General features: G+C 42.4%; 1 protein-coding gene across 2 annotated transcripts in view; it reads left to right on the forward strand.

Annotated features, from left to right (window-relative positions):
• Window positions 1-15978, forward strand: part of GNAL (G protein subunit alpha L) — a 2475953-nt gene that overhangs the window by 1900822 nt on the left and 559153 nt on the right. The window lies entirely within an intron of this gene.

Below are 15978 nucleotides of genomic sequence, written 5' to 3' on the forward strand. Positions count from 1 at the left end.
CCCTAAGAAGTCTATACTGTATGGAGTATACTGACAGGGCTTTAGTCAGTCTGAGTAAGGCACATGCTGGAGCTTCTTGATTTTCTTTGTTGGAAACCTCTGAGGTCTCTCTAATTGCTGCAGGTGCTTAGTGCAGTACATGTCAAATGGGGTGTTATACTCAGGTATGGGCTGGATAAGGACTGAGTATAGGGGGGTTATAACTTATTTTGCTTTCAAGATGATGCCTTTACTAATCAAGTGTGCTACATAGAAAGCATTCCTTACTACAGTAGACACATGGTGGTCGAAGTTAAGGTCACAGTCAGCTTGTGATCCCAGGTCCCTTATCACTTCATGGGTACTTAGGGTATTGTTGTTGATTTGATAGTGTGAGGGGACATTGTTTGTGCTGAAGGGAATGATGATGCAATTCTTTGCATTCAGTTTGAGACCTGGAGTATACTGACATCATTTGGATATTCGGTGATTGCACCTAGTTTGCAGTTATCTGCAAACTTGGTCAGCCCCATCCCTTAGTTTTGACCTGAACTTCTGAGAAGTTTATGCCAAACAGTAGGGGGCCCAGCACTGACACCTGTGGCACCCCACTTGTAACATGTCTGCTGGTTGATGTAGAGTCACCCAGTTTGATAGTGTGTGTCCTGTTTGTGACCCAGTTGGCAACCCATCTTACAATGAAGGGGTTTACATTCAGTTTGCTAAGTTTATCAGTAATGCCTGAATGTGGGATTGTGTCAAAAGCCTTTGCCAGGTTAAGGTATGCTGTGTTCACAGATTTGCCCTCATCACTGACCTTGATCACATTTTCAATGAAAGCCACCAGATTTAACAGGCAGAATCTGCCCTTCACAAAGCCGAATTGGGGAGGATCCAATGTCTGGAGGTCAACTATTTCATTTTATTTCTGGGGGTATCATATAATTAAAGCAATTTAAGTGATCATTTGACTTACTTCTGTTGTAAGAAAAATAAAACAAAGCCAGCAGATCAAGGCAAGCTGTGTGATTCTATTAGCTTATCTTAAAGCATAATAAACAGACCGGTTTCGGCTCAATAAAGTCTCAGCCTTCTTCAGTGTTTAAAATAAAATGAGAATAATAGTCCCCATTATAGTGAACATACAAATTGATGTTGAAGCATGATTGGTTCCTTACAAATGTTCATTCAAACCAGGTGCAAATAATGCCCCTAGCTTAATTATCCATTTATTTTCTTTTGAATCCAAATCTATGCTTAATATTGTCCAGAGACATTGGAACATATTAAGAGCGGATGATCATTTTTCCACCATTCTGGGAGACAGGTGTTTGTTCACATTTCACAGGGGGAGAAACATAGGGTCCCAGTTCAGCCACTATAAACACATCATCCAAACTACAGGGGTTTCTGGACAATGGACTGTGGTTGGGGATTTACTTACAGGTTGTGTACCTTGTGGCCACTGTACCCAATGTAAAGCTATGAACAAAACTAAGGAGTTTTCCAGCAGTAATACAGGCAATGTTTTCCAGATTCAGTTCTTTGCGAATTGTGGGACAGATTGGCTTATTTATTTAGTTACATGTAGTTGCCGTTCCTTTTATAGTGGATAGATGTCCAGACCCCTTAGAATCTGTATTTCAGAACAGTTTAGTGGGATAAGAAATAAAAAACCCAGTAATGCATTATACAAACATACCATTAAACATCCTAATGCTACATTCAGATTTACAGTTATTGACAAAATCATGGGAAACTGGGTTAATAAAGCCGGATGGCATAGTCTTTTGGATTCAAAAGAAAAGAAATGGATAATTAAGCTACACACAGATCAAGCTTGCCTTGATCTTCTGGCTTTGTTTTATATTTTGCATTTTGTTTTGAGTCGTGCAGTTGCCGTATGGGCAGGATATCTATATAGTTTGTAACTTTTGTCGTGCCTTAGCCCAGTGCATAGCACTAAACAGTGCCAAGGTCTTGTATAGATGCTTCAGCATCATTTAGGCTTTGCCTGCTTCCCCTTAGTCTGGATTCTGCAGTGCACCAAAAACAGAGCATAGATGCAGCGGATATTTACATATATTTAGATATCTAGTCATGTCTGTTGAGTATTTATTTAGGTAGGTAGTTAATTCTAGCTCAAGTGGTCCTGGCATTATCTTGCTTTACAGAGTACAGTAGAGTAAATCAGAAATTGCAAGAATGCAATAATCTGCTGCTTAATTATAGTCGGTCTTACCATACAGATACATAGCAGGCATCGGTCGTACCATACAGATACATAGCAGGCATCGGTCCTACCATACAGATACATAGCAGGCATCGGTCCTACCATACAGATACGTAGCAGGCATCGGTCCTACCATACAGATACATAGCAGGCATTGGTCCTACCATACAGATACATAGCAGACATCGGTCCTACCATACAGATACATAGCAGACATCGGTCCTACCATACAGATACATAGCAGACATCGGTCCTACCATACAGATACATAGCAGACATCGGTCCTACCATACAGATACACAGCAGACATCGGTCCTACCATACAGATACATAACAGACATCGGTCCTACCATACAGATACATAGCAGGCATCAGTCCTGCCATGCAGATACATAGCAGACATCGGTCCTACCATACAGATACATAGCAATAGCAGACATCGGTCCTACCATACAGATACATAGCAGACATCGGTCGTACCATACAGATACATAGCAGACATCGATCTTACCATACAGATACATAGCAGACATCGGTCCTGCCATACAGATACATAGCAGACATCGGTCCTTCCATACAGATACATAGCAGACATCGGTCCTACCATACAGATACATAGCAGACATTGGTCCTACCATACAGATACATAGCAGACATCATTTCTTCCATACAGATACATAGCAGACATCAGTCCTACCATACAGATACATAGCAGACATCGGTTCTACAATACACATACATAGCAGACATCGGTCCTACCATACAGATACATAGCAGACATCGGTCCTATCATACAGATACATAGCAGGCATCGGTCCTACCATTCAGATACATAGCAGGCATGCTGTGTACCTTACTTTTCTTGCCTCTTAATGAAGCGCATTGGCACTGCAGTTTTGTTTTTAGCTTCAAGAGTAAATAGCACTACGCAAACTGCATATGAGTGCCATGCTAGATGGATAAACGTAAGCACTTTTTGATTTACAGTGGGTATTCATACTTCAGATTTGTCTTTGTAAGTGCTTAAAGCACATTTATGCATTGAAAGTGTGAGGCAGATGACTGACAGGTTGAAGATGGCTGTGTGTGTGTGTGTGTGTGTGTGTGTGTGTGTGTGTGTGTGTGTGTGTGTGTGTGTGTGAGAGAGAGAACCTATGCCCACATTACAAGGTATATTTGTGTTGTGTGACAAATTTGATAGCTGTTAGAAAAGTAATAGAAGCTGTAACTACTCCTTTGAGTTGCTTAATAGAGGATGGATAGGCCCTTTCTAAGGGAAGCTGTGATCTGTAGTATTTTATTTGCATGGAAATGGGGAGGACATGCAGTTTTCCCAAATGTCTTCACCCTAGTGCTACTAGAAAGAGCATGATAGTGTTGTAGTGAAGAAAGTTATGGAATTACCGGGTAATGTTTGACATTTTTACAGTATTTCTTCACAGAACATCTTTGAAGTCTAGTATTTTGTTTTCATAAATAAAACATCAGATCTTTCAGAATAAGTTATATGATTGCAAAGTCATCCCCAATGAAACAGTTGTTTCACAGCATAAACCAGTAGTTGCCACAATCAGCTGCAAGCAGTGGTCAGAGAAGGCTCTAAGGTCAACAGAGACCAGGCTGAAGATCTGGAAGTTGACTGGAGAGAAAGCACAGCAGTTCAAGGAATTACTCAGGGCTCTAGCACCCCAAGAAGAGGAGGAAATAGGTGGAGTTGAAGAAGAGTGGCAGCGCCTAAAAACAGCATGTGTTAGGGCTACAGAAAAAATATGTGGCCGAGCCAGGTATGGAAATAAAGCACATAAGGAAAGCTGGTGGTGGAATGCAGAAGTGCAGGAAGTAATCAAAAGAAAGAAGGAGTGCAGGAAGAAGTGGGAGATTGAAAAGACTGACCAAGCTAGGAAGGACTACTGGTTGGCTAACAAAGAAACTAAGAAAGAAGTTGCAATAGTAAAGAATAGGGCATCAGAGGCACTCTATCAGCTTCTGGAAAGTGACTCAGTAAGGGGCACAAAGAAACTATACCAGGTTGCAAGGCAAAGACAGAAAGATAAAGAATATAGTCAGCCACCCTTAATAAAGGATTCCAGCACCAACCTGCTTACCAGCCCACAGGACATCAAAGGCAGATGGAAGGAGCATTTCCAGCAGCTTCTGAATGAAGAAAACCCCACAGAAGCAGTACCGCCCCAGAAACAGCCTACAATGAGAGTAGAAGAGGAGCACAGCTTAGAAGAAGTAAGAGCAGCACTAAGGAAAATGAAGTCAGGGAAAGCAGCAGGCTCAGATGAGGTCACAGCAGATATGATAAAGATGCTGGGTGAGCTAGGGGAGAAATGGCTCCTGAGGGTACTAATTGCAGTGTGGAGAGAAAGGCGTATTCCAGATGACTGGAGAATAAGCATACTCATGCCAGTGTACAAGAACAAAGGGGACATCCACAACTGTGGACAGTACAGAGGCATCAAACTCCTACCGCATTGCATGAAAGTTCTGGAGAGGGTGATTGATAAATGGATACGCAGAATAGTAGAATGTAAGATGGAAGATGAACAGTTCGGATTCAAATCAGGATGCAGCACAATTGACCCGATGTTTGCATTGAGAGAGATACTTAAGAAGAAACTAGGGAAGAGGAGAGAGTCAAACTGGGCTTTCCTAGACTTGGAGAAAGCATATGACAAGGTCCCAAGAAAGCTGATCTGGGCAGTACTGCAGTGGTTTGAAGTCCCAGAAACATTGGTAGAATTAGTACAGGCTATGTACAAGGACCCAGTTACTCACGTATGAACAGTGTTTGGCCTCACTGAGGGGTTCCCAGTGGGAGTGGGTGTACACCAGGGTTCAGCTCTGAGCCCACTGCTGTTCATACTGGTAATGGACTACATCAGCAAACAGGTTGGAGGGGTCAGAGCAACAAAGCTGCTGTATGCAGACGATGTGGCAGTACAGGCAGACACTGATCTAGAACTTCAGCAAAGGATAGGAGAATGGAATGCAAATCTGAAGGCACATGGGATGAAACTAAGCACAGATAAGACAGTGGTAATGGCAGCAGATTGGGGAAATCAGAAGAAGCTGAGAATAGAGATAGATGGGAAGATAGTGGAACAGGTAAACAGCTTCAAGTATCTGGGAGGGGTGGTTGAGGAGAAGGGTAGTCTGAATGAAGAGGTCAAAGCTAAAATCAGAGGGGCTGCAGCCAACTGGCATAGAGTATCAGGTGTAGTATATGACAGAAGAATGCCAAAGAAGCTGAAAAGTAAGATGTACAAGACAGTGGTGCGACCAGTACTACTGTATGGTACAGAAACCTGGGTGGTAAAGGCAGAACAGTTGAAGAAGCTAGAGGTGATGAAAATGAAGTGCCTGAGAAAGGTGGTAGGATGCACACTGCGGGACAGGTGAAGAAATGAGGACATAAGAGCAGAAGCCAAAGTAGCTCCGATTGCAGAAAAGATCAAAGAGAACAGATTACGATGGTATGGGCACATGTGTAGAAAAGTAGAAGACAATCTGGTGAGGGAGATTTGGGACAGACAGGAAGAAGGTAAACGGAAGTGAGGGCATCCAGCAAAGAGGTGGATGGATTGTGTGAAAGAAGACCTGCAACAGTCAGGCATGAGTGTTGAAGAAGGCAGGAGAGTGGCACTGAATCGAGAGAGTTGGCGACAGTTAATACGATACCCCGACCCCATGTAAATGGGAAAAAGGGGATGATGATGATGATGATGATCTTTCAGAATAAGTTAAAACCTAAAACTCAGACCTCTAGAGGGAATGAGTTGCATTACAGTATGTGATGATATGGGCAAGTGCCAGCATAGCGGGCTGGAGTTTTGTAGAGAATTATATGCCCTTTGAATATTAGACTGATTTATACAAGATGCTTGTGTTACAAATGTATTTGAATTGCATGTCATTTGTATATCAAACTGATTTTGTACAAATGCTTGTGATGAAAATGTATTTGTGAGCTTTCCTTGTGTTGAAATGTATCAACAGTGCATCCTGTTGTAATGAAGAGAAATGTGTATTACTGTAGATGAATTATATGTATATGTTTTAATAGAGGATACAGGCAGAGCAGAGGTTAACTTTAAGAAAAATAATGGAATGTAAATGAGCTGTTAATCATTTAAAGGCACCCCACAGTGCTGAATAGGACCAGAGACATTGGGTCTGGGGAAGAGCCTTTGTCCATTAGCTCAATGAAAAGAGGGGAGGCCCCAGGCACTGCCATAAACATTTGGATGTGTATTGTGGCTGTCTGTGCTAACTTCCTGTCTCATTTTCAAAGGGGAAACTGTGAGAACCTAGAGTTAGGTGACCAGATGAGGTGATTCTCCCACCCCTCTTGGAAATTATATTTTAGATATTACAAAGAGAAATCTCAGAGTAAGTATTCTGTTTGGGAGGACTGATTTGAAAGACCCTTACCCACAGTTGCCTTGCGGTAGTAAGTAGCTTAAGTAGGGAACAGTAATTCTTTTAGATTAGTCAGGAATATATTGAAGCTTAGCTTAGAGCGTGTTTTTCTTTATTTGTATGAGTCCATCTGTTAATTTCAATATTTTCTGTGATTTGAACTTTGTGTTTTACTCTAAATATATATTCAATATTTTTCTGTCATTTTATTATTTATTATTAAATATATTTAAAACTATTATTGTAGCTGGTCCTTGTAAAACTAGCTAACCTTTGAGAGTACTTATATTTATTTGGTGACACTGTGTAGGCCACTCCAGAAGGATTAGCCATTTTGGTAAACTATTATCATTTGTAGTAGTATCAATATTACACAGTATAATTGGATACCCTTTGTAAGAGCCTTATAGTAACTAACTGGTGGCAGTGAATGTGCACCTCATATTCTGGGCAAAGTTAGTAGAGCAGGTAATCTGTGTCAGCCTTTTCCAGTGTGTGTGTGCGTGCGTGTGTGTGTGTGTGTGTGTGTGTGTGTGTGTGTGTGTGTGAGAAAATTAAATCTTAAAGAGTATGTGTGTCAGCTACTTGAGACAGGAGACAGGGACACGAAGCACTGATTTAGAGAGAGGGTGCTGGAGAACTTGGCTTAGACACTCGGCTGAGGACCTTACCCTACAGCTGTACCAATGAGGAGTCTTATTGGGGACCTGGAGGGAGACAGATGTAGAGACATCCAGATCCCAGGCTGAGTGTGTTCCCTGTGTGCTCTTAAGGGAAATTGTACTTGATGCAGAGAGGTCTGCATCTGGAAATCCCTCTCCAGTGTCAGTGGTGAGGATTCAGGCTTCTTGATTACTGGTCCAGTGTGTGGACGACACATACTGGGTGGCCATCACATATTGGTAGCAGTGGTGGGCATCCCACAGTAAAATAAAGCAAAGGGTTTATACAGAGGAATCTTAATTTGCCAGACATGTCTGAAATAATCCACACCATTAAATGAATTACCTAGAGAAGTTCCTAACTGCAGAAAACACTATTAAAATCAAAGCAGTTCTCTGTTAATAATTACATATATATTTTTCTTTTTTAAGCAAATACTGTCAGTTAGCTATGTCCTGTCTATTAATCTTCTATTAATCTTCTGAATGGTCCCACTACATACCTAATATTGAAATATAACTTATTTATAAAGGCATATAAGTCCTTCAGAAATTGCTGAAGATAGACTGAAGCTATATTTGATGTACCTACTTAACATGTTTTGCAGCTATCTGCATATTTTGTTACTATAATACTTTACACTTTGCATAACTAGTAAAAGCATCAAGTAGTAACATCCTTTGACCTTGACTTTGATATACTGTGCAATGAAATTTCCATTTTTAATGCTTCCCCAATTGTAACTCTTAACTGATTTGGTCAAATTCAAAAACAGTCATGGGACAAAGGCCCAAAACTGGGAATAGTTTTTTAAATATTACTCTAATTCACTTAAAACATTATTAAAATATCAGTCTTTTTATCAAAATATATTTTCTGAACAATAAAAAGTATGAAACTGTAATGTCACACATTGCTGACTGTATGTAACCTTCAGTGATTTACCAGCAATTAAAAACTTTTATGAGGGATAAGACAACATTATGAGGCATTATCTGTGATGTTCTGCTAATTAAGGGACAGCTGAAAAGTATTTCCCCTAATACTTTTACCTATAGTTACCTGTTTTGTTACAAAGTCAGCAGTGTACTCAATTAACCTTTTTTGGTTTGTAATCATAGGTTCATAGGTTCATAGGTTGGTACTAGGCTATCGGCCCTAGGGCCTATACAAGCCTAGCCATAACAATTCTGGATATTTCTTCCCACAATATTTACTTCTCTGAACCCCTGTCTAGCAGGGCGACTGACATGATCCCCAGGGTGAATTTCCTATCTCCCATCCAATCATCAAGGTACCTTTTGAAGAGGGCCAAGGAGGCACTCTGCTTGACATGTATGGGCAGTCTATTCCAGAGTATGCAAAGTCTCTGGGTCAGGAACCTATCCCTCCCGCATGTTTTGTTCATTGTGATCCCTGGAGCATGTGGTTCTGAGGGATTGGGATTTCTTTAAGTGGAGCATGTCCACCAGCTCAGGGTTTGACATGGCCTTGTATGTTAAGCAGAGATTGCCTCTGAGTAGACGATATGCCACAGAGTGTAGCTGGAGTTTTTTTAGATGGTCAGCATATGGCATCTGCTTTAGGCCTGTGATTATTTTAATGAGGTATTTCTGTGGCATTTCCAGCTGTTGCAGATGTCTTGTGAGGTACATACCAAACAAGGCATTATACTCTATAATGGATCTAATGATGGATGAGTACAGTGGGACAATGACCTCCTTTTTTTCTGGATGAAAAGCCCTTAGTGATGAGGCGTGCCACATAGAAGGATTTCCTGACTGTTGTGGCGATGTGGTTATCGAAAGTGAGACCACTTTCCACCTGTGTCCCTAAGTCTCTCATCACACTTTCGATGTTTAGTGTACTGCCACCTATGTGGTAATTCATGGGTACATGTTTTTTACCAAAGGGGATAACTATACATTTCTTGGCATTAAGCTTGAGCCCATGGCTCTGGCACCAGGCATCTGTTTATGTAAAGCCCTTTTGTAGAATATCCACATCATTTGGGGATTCAATAATGGCTCCCAGTTTGCAGTCATCTGCAAACTTTGTTAGCCAGAGTCCCTTAGTGTTGGTCTGTACTTCAGAGAAGTAGATGCCAAACAAGAGTGGTCCCAGGACTGAACCCTGAGGTACTCCACTTGTCACTTGTCTGGAGCTGGATTTGGAGTTGGCTACTTTTACAGTCTGGGTTCTGTCAGTAAGCCAGTTGGCAACCCATTGAGTGACGTAGGGATTTATGCCCAGCTTAGTAAGTTTATCTATGATTCCAGAGTGGGGGGATGGTGTCGAAGGCCTTAGCGAGGTCCAGATAGGCTGTGTGGACCGCCTTACCCTCGTCCACAGCTCTGGAGACTGATTCAAAAAAGTCAATTAGATTCAGGAGACAAGATTGGCCCTTCATAAAACCAAACTGGGTGGGGTCCAGTGTTTGAAGGTTGCCAATGTTTTTATTTATAAGTTCCATGATAATGCGTTCCATGCCCTTGCAGATCAGGCTTGTAAGACTGATGGGACGGTAGTTTCTGGGATCCAAGGTGGATCCTCCCTTGTGGAGTGGAATAACTGTAGCTCTGCGCCACTCAGTGGGCACGAAACCTGAGGTGAGGCTATGATTAAACATGACACTTAGGTGAGGTGCCAGTTCATTTTGTAGTCCATGTAGTACACAGCCCGGGATATCATCTGGTCCCATGGATGGCTGTATTCTTGGCTTTGGAGAGTGTGGTTTCTACCTGTGTGGCCATGATTACTGGAATTTGGCAATCTTTTGGTATTGAGATGGGCCATTTAGGGGGGGTGAGAGGGGGGTGAAGTTGGCACTAAATCGATCTGCCAGGATATTGGCAATATCCTTGGGATCAGTATATTTAATGCCATTCTGTTGTAGCTCAGAGCAGATCTAAGCACTGCCATTTAGATTCTTGACATAACTATAGAATGCCTTGTGGTTGTCTTTGGAATCTTTGGCAATTTTATTTTCATAACTAGCTTTTGAGGATTTTAAGAGGGATCTCAACTTCTTACTGAGGTTGGTGAGGGAGTTCTTTGCATCCTGGGATTTTCCTCTTTTCTGTAACAGTTTCTTCCTTCTGTTGTATAGTTTGTTTATAGCAGGGAACCACCAGATTGTCTTCCTTTTTTTGGAGAAGAGCATCTTGGTTCTATTTGGGATGACACGATTCATGTACGAGTGGATGTGCTCATACAGTGCCTTAGTGTAGGATTCTGCAGTCGAACTTTCAGATCCCGTCGGCATGGGTGTCATGAAGTTTGTCACTTTTGACTTCAGTAGCATGAAGTTGGCTTTGGAGAAGTTTTTTAAGGAGGTTTCCTTACTGGGGGGTGGGGGTGGGATGTGGATGTCAAGGGTGATTTGCTTATGGTCAGACCTGACCAATGAGGGGGTGACCACTGGTGTGGCACATCTATTTCCCATGTTTGTAATGACCAGGTCTAGGATATTGGAGCCCCTGGTGGGACAATGGATTAGTTGATCCAGGGCATTGGCATGTATGAATTCCAAGAACCGTTGGGAGAAGGAGTTGGTACCTGAGTAGTTTTCCCAGTTAATGGCAGGGTAGTTGAAATCACCCAGTATTAGGGTGTTTGGTTGTATCTTACTATTTTCCAGTATGTTTAGAAAGGTGTAGTGAGAATCTTGGGGCATGGTGGGGGATCTGTAGCAAGCTACAACTTGGATTGCAGTCTTACCTAGTGTTAGTTGCACCTGGAGAATTTCAGATGCATTGTGTTGGGCAGCTAGCCTGGAGGTGTGAATATCCTTGGTGAATATGGGCACTCCTCCACCTTTAGTGTTTCAGTCTTTGTTTTGTGGCTGAAAAGTGTGTAAGAGTTGTAGCCTGGTATTGCAGGGGTGCTCTCTGGAGCCTTGAATCAGGTCTCAGTTACTGCACAGATATCGATGTTCTCCATTTTTAGGAGTGCCTCGAGTGAGTGCATTTTGAGGTTTAGACTTCTAGCATTGAGTAGCATTACCTTCAGATTTTGCATGCTTGTATCTGTTACGGTGGTGGTTTTATCCTTTGAACCTTGCCTACAAAAGGCACTATAGGGGTGGCAAGAGCTTTAGCCAGTAACCTGAATCCCAGGGGTGACAGGTGCAGACCATCTCTGGCAAAGCATTATGGTTTGTCGATTATGTCTTCCCAGGCAGAAAGATACTGGATCCCCTTTGAATGACACCAGAAGCTTAGCCAATTGTTGAAGTCAGTCATTTTGTATTTATACTGTGGTATCATTCTGGGCGAAGGCAGGATGCCACTCAGGGCTAGGATCATACCTGCCTGGGCCACATGATCCAAGAGTTCTTCTATGTCTCTTTACATGTAGTCCAGGTAGGTACGTCTCAAGTCATTCACTCCAGCATGGACAATGACAGAGTCGTATTTGTACTTGTTGTGGAGTGACTTGAGTGCATGCGTTATGTGGCGGATCCTGGTACCCGACAGGCAGCTGACTGTAATTTTCTCCTTGTTCAGCCTGGTGAGTGGGAAATTAGTGTGCCTGACTACAGAGTCACCTATGACTAAAGTGTTGGGTACATTGTCTTGCCTTAGGGGCTGTTGTTGGGTCGCACAATGGTGTTGTGAGCTATGTGTCACTTTGGTTGTGACTGGTGTTTGTTTGCGTTTCAGCTTCGGAGGTCCTTGTTGCTTGGGCAGGTTAATGCTAAAGGCCTCCGCATATGTGGGTTTAGTGTTGCTATGTGTGGGTGTTGATGGTGTGGGTTTTGAAGGGCTGTGAGTTGCTTGAGGTGTAGTGCAGGTGTTAACCTTCTCCTCTTGACTGTCTAGCACAATCTTGGCAGGAGAGAGCTTTGCTTCCAGTTTGGCTATGTAAGTGCATCTCTCGCAGGTTGTAGTGTTGGGTAGTAGGAGGAGAGGATTGTCTGTGTACATGAGGCAGTTGCCGCATTGTCCCAGTATGCCCAGATTTACCAGGTGGACAGGAGAAATCATAGGAAGGTAACCCCTGGACATGCCTGTTTAGGTGCTTTTTTTTTAAAGTTTAAGAGCTGTTTTCCCTTACCTTTGCAAGGTACTTTGCTGTTATAGGTTGTTTAGTGCCTACAGTTAATTTCTCCTTATTGACAAGGAGAGTTGAGTGCTTGTATCAGTTTCAGGCTTCCTAGTGCTTTCAAGCAGGTTCTAGAGCAAGTGCTAGTCACAGGGGTTCAGAATTTTAGTGCTACTACTGAGAAACCAGCTAGTTTTAACAAGATGTCATGAATATCACTGTAGCATTAAGCACTTTCATCAGGTGCATGTATTTTGCAGAATTTTCAGCCTTTGACCAGATGTAGCTGTAATTTGTTCATTTAAATTAGGTTCTGGAAACAACAATCTTTCTGTGATTAATCAGTATTTTTCCTGGTTCAGGAACCCTCTAAACTTTATGTTTAAGGAACCAGTTACTGCTTTATAACTTTGCACAAAATATATTTTAACCTTATTTATCTTAAATGTGTTGGGTCTGACTTGAGACTGTGCTAACTGGTGCTGCTACATCTTGATTCCAAGTGTTAGAGCACTGCCTGCTTGCTTGAAGCTGCAAATCTTTGAAAGGGACAGTCTACTGGGCAGGATTTAGAGATAGCCAACAAACTGCAGCATGTGAGGATACCTGAAATGAACAACAGACATAATGCAGTTCCGAGGTCTTTCTCACTGCTACATCTTAAAATGGTCATAAATATTGACTGTTGTTTGAAGTGACTGTGAACCATGAAACCCGGTCATTATTATGGGCACCAATATATAAATATGAGATGGTCACCACCAATCAACGCAAACCCATGAAGTGCAGGCCTCCTAAGGTACCAGTGTCCACATGCAAATAATTAAATTTTCTCCATTTAAAATAATGTTGTGAGCTGGGAATTACCAACATGCATGTGCATAGTTATTCCAGTGTCTGCAGTTTCAGAACTTTCTCTGAAAAACTCTGGCCATGGAGACACCATGTTTGAGACTTTATTTGCTTGAGTAGTAACTACAGGAACTAACTCTAGCCCTCCACCAGGGGTCCATTCTCTATACAGTAACCCTTTGTGTATATGGAATCCACTTTTTCTTGAGAAGCAGGTGCCTCCCTAGCTACCTCCCTCAGCATTGTAATGTAGGATCTGAGAGCTAAGCCTGTCTCAACTCTGTCTTTGTAACCCTTCCCAGCTCCCCTTCCACAGGAAGTCTGGTATTCTCTGACAGCAGTGCCTTACTGTCAGCCTGGGTACTACTACTCACCTCTACCCTTGCAGTCACTCTGCCCAAGGGAACATCAGTACCCACAAGCAGCTGTGGCACACCTTCAGTCTCACTGCTACAGGGTAGCCACCACACCAGTCCTGGCTTCAAGTGTCCGGTCAGTCTGGGTCCTCACCAGGCTACCAGATCCACATGACTGTTTATCCAAGCCAGACTGAGTGTAACTGCATGCACACAAGATACTGCATTATCAAAATCATTCCCTATCAGGACATCTGCAGTGATAGCCTCAAACAAACCTACTTGCTTGCTTCCTTTTCCACTCTCCCAGTCAAGGTGAACCCTGGCCAAAGGTATTTGGAATGGGGTCCCTCCTAAAGCTCTGACTGGAATAGACTGCCCAAGCAAGTAGTGCTCCTTTTTAACCATCGCAGGTTTCACTATGGGTAGGTCAGAATCTGTGTTTCTCTTAGCAGTGACATCTTTGCTATCTACTAAGACAGGATATAACTTCTTGTCATAGTTTGGTACCCTTCTTGTCTCCAGACAACTTACCACTGGCATTCTGTTATTCCCACTTGCTGGCTCCCCCACTTTTTGTTCCCCACCTTGCTTCCATGGAGATCTGTATGCTACATGGCACCACTGGATATATTTAAAACATTTAACCCTTGATTCTGACCATGTACTTGAACTAGTGGTGTCCCCTGTTACTGGCAGACTCTGTTGGGATGGTGTAGGCTGCCCACCATGGGTCCCCTTAGACCTCTGTGCAGCACTGGCTATCCCTTTCCTGTGCAATGATGCACTGCTTGCTAGGTATAGGTCTCTTTTTTTCCCCAACTCATCTGCGGTGTTGCATTGCCTATCTGCCAACCAGATTCTCATGTCCTCAAGCAAACTGTTACCAAAAGGTCTGTCAGCCCTTCAAAAGTGGTAACCTGATACCCACTCACCCACCTATGGAAACAAGAGCTTAACTTGGCAATATAATCACACACACTTTCATTTGCCTAGCATCTATGCCTAGCAACTTTTTTCTGAAAGCTTCAGGTGTTACCTTAAAGCGTTCCAAAATAAACAATTTTTAGCTGTATTATTATTTAAGGAATCAGTATTAGAAAATTTAAAAAAGGTCCCTATTATTTTAGCGAATGCAATGAATTGCAAACGCTGTCTAGTCAAACATCATTACGCAAAATGGCAAAATACCAAACACACGGAACAGTGATGTTGGTATATTTAAGTAGGGGGATGTGAGTGGCAAAGCCCCCCCCCCCTGCACTGCACACACACACTTTATTTTGTGTTTTGATATATTTTTTTTTTCCCCTGGAAAAAAAAATTGCTGATCTGTGTGTTCAACATTTTGGGTTTTCGGGAATTGTGGGTCGATTATGTAGCGTCCACAATTCATTGCGTTCGCTTATATAATATAGACCCTTTAAAAACAGCAGGTATAGCTTTACCATGGAGTAATGAGGTCAGGAACCATACCCAGAGACCTTGGTCAACATTATACTGTTTATATACCCTTTCAGACATAAGAATAAAACTATTAAAATTATCACCCTCTGTAAATTGTAGAAGAAATTTACTGACCTTTATTGCTTCTAATGTTTAGTTACTCCCTTCCCCATTACCTCCATGATCCTGGCAAAGAGTCAACATCTCCTTTTCATTTTGCCTGTGCCTCTCATTTTCTTCGACTTCCAGATGTCTCAGTCTCTGTTTTTCTTCAGCCTCTGAATCCCACAGTCTCTCTGTTGATTCTAGTTCCAAATGTTTGGCCTCCAGTTCAAGTCTCTCTAACTCCAAATGGATTTTTAAGTCCTCTGAGGAAAAGTTGAACTGACAATTTTCCAAGAACTGTACATCCCCAAGACCAGTCTGGCTGTCGTCCTGGTTGCTGGTCTGTGATGCAACTGTGATTAAGGCTGCAATAATTTCCCCTTTAGTCAGATTGGCATGCACCAGTGCTCTGGCTTGGCAAATCTCAGCCAAATGGTTCCTTCTCAGCTTGCCATAATACTCTGCTGACATCTTTGCCTGCTCTCCCTGACTAAACTAACAAAAGTAAATAAATAAAATTTGTGATATGAAACTCTGAATGTCTGCCATATGGCTGTTTGAGAATACAAACACCTTTAGTGACCATGGCTTACAGACTACAGGAGTTCAGTATCCACACCACTGTTCAACAATGTGTGATGTGGTGATCCCCCAACTGCCAACCAATATGTGATGTTGATATCCCACCACTGCCAACTAATATGTGATGATCCTCCACTTCTGGTCCAGTAATCAAGGAGCCTCAATCCTCACCACTGGTGCCAATGAGGGATGTTTACTGGGAGGATAACAGGTACACACACAGTATCTCCAGATCCAGCTCTCTGCATCAACCACAATCAAACACAATTTCCCTTAAGAGCACACAGA

The sequence above is a fragment of the Protopterus annectens genome, chromosome 3.part1, assembly GCF_019279795.1.
Source record: "Protopterus annectens isolate FY-2018-M chromosome 3.part1, PAN1.0, whole genome shotgun sequence".
NCBI classification, from domain to species: Eukaryota; Metazoa; Chordata; order Ceratodontiformes; family Protopteridae; genus Protopterus; species Protopterus annectens.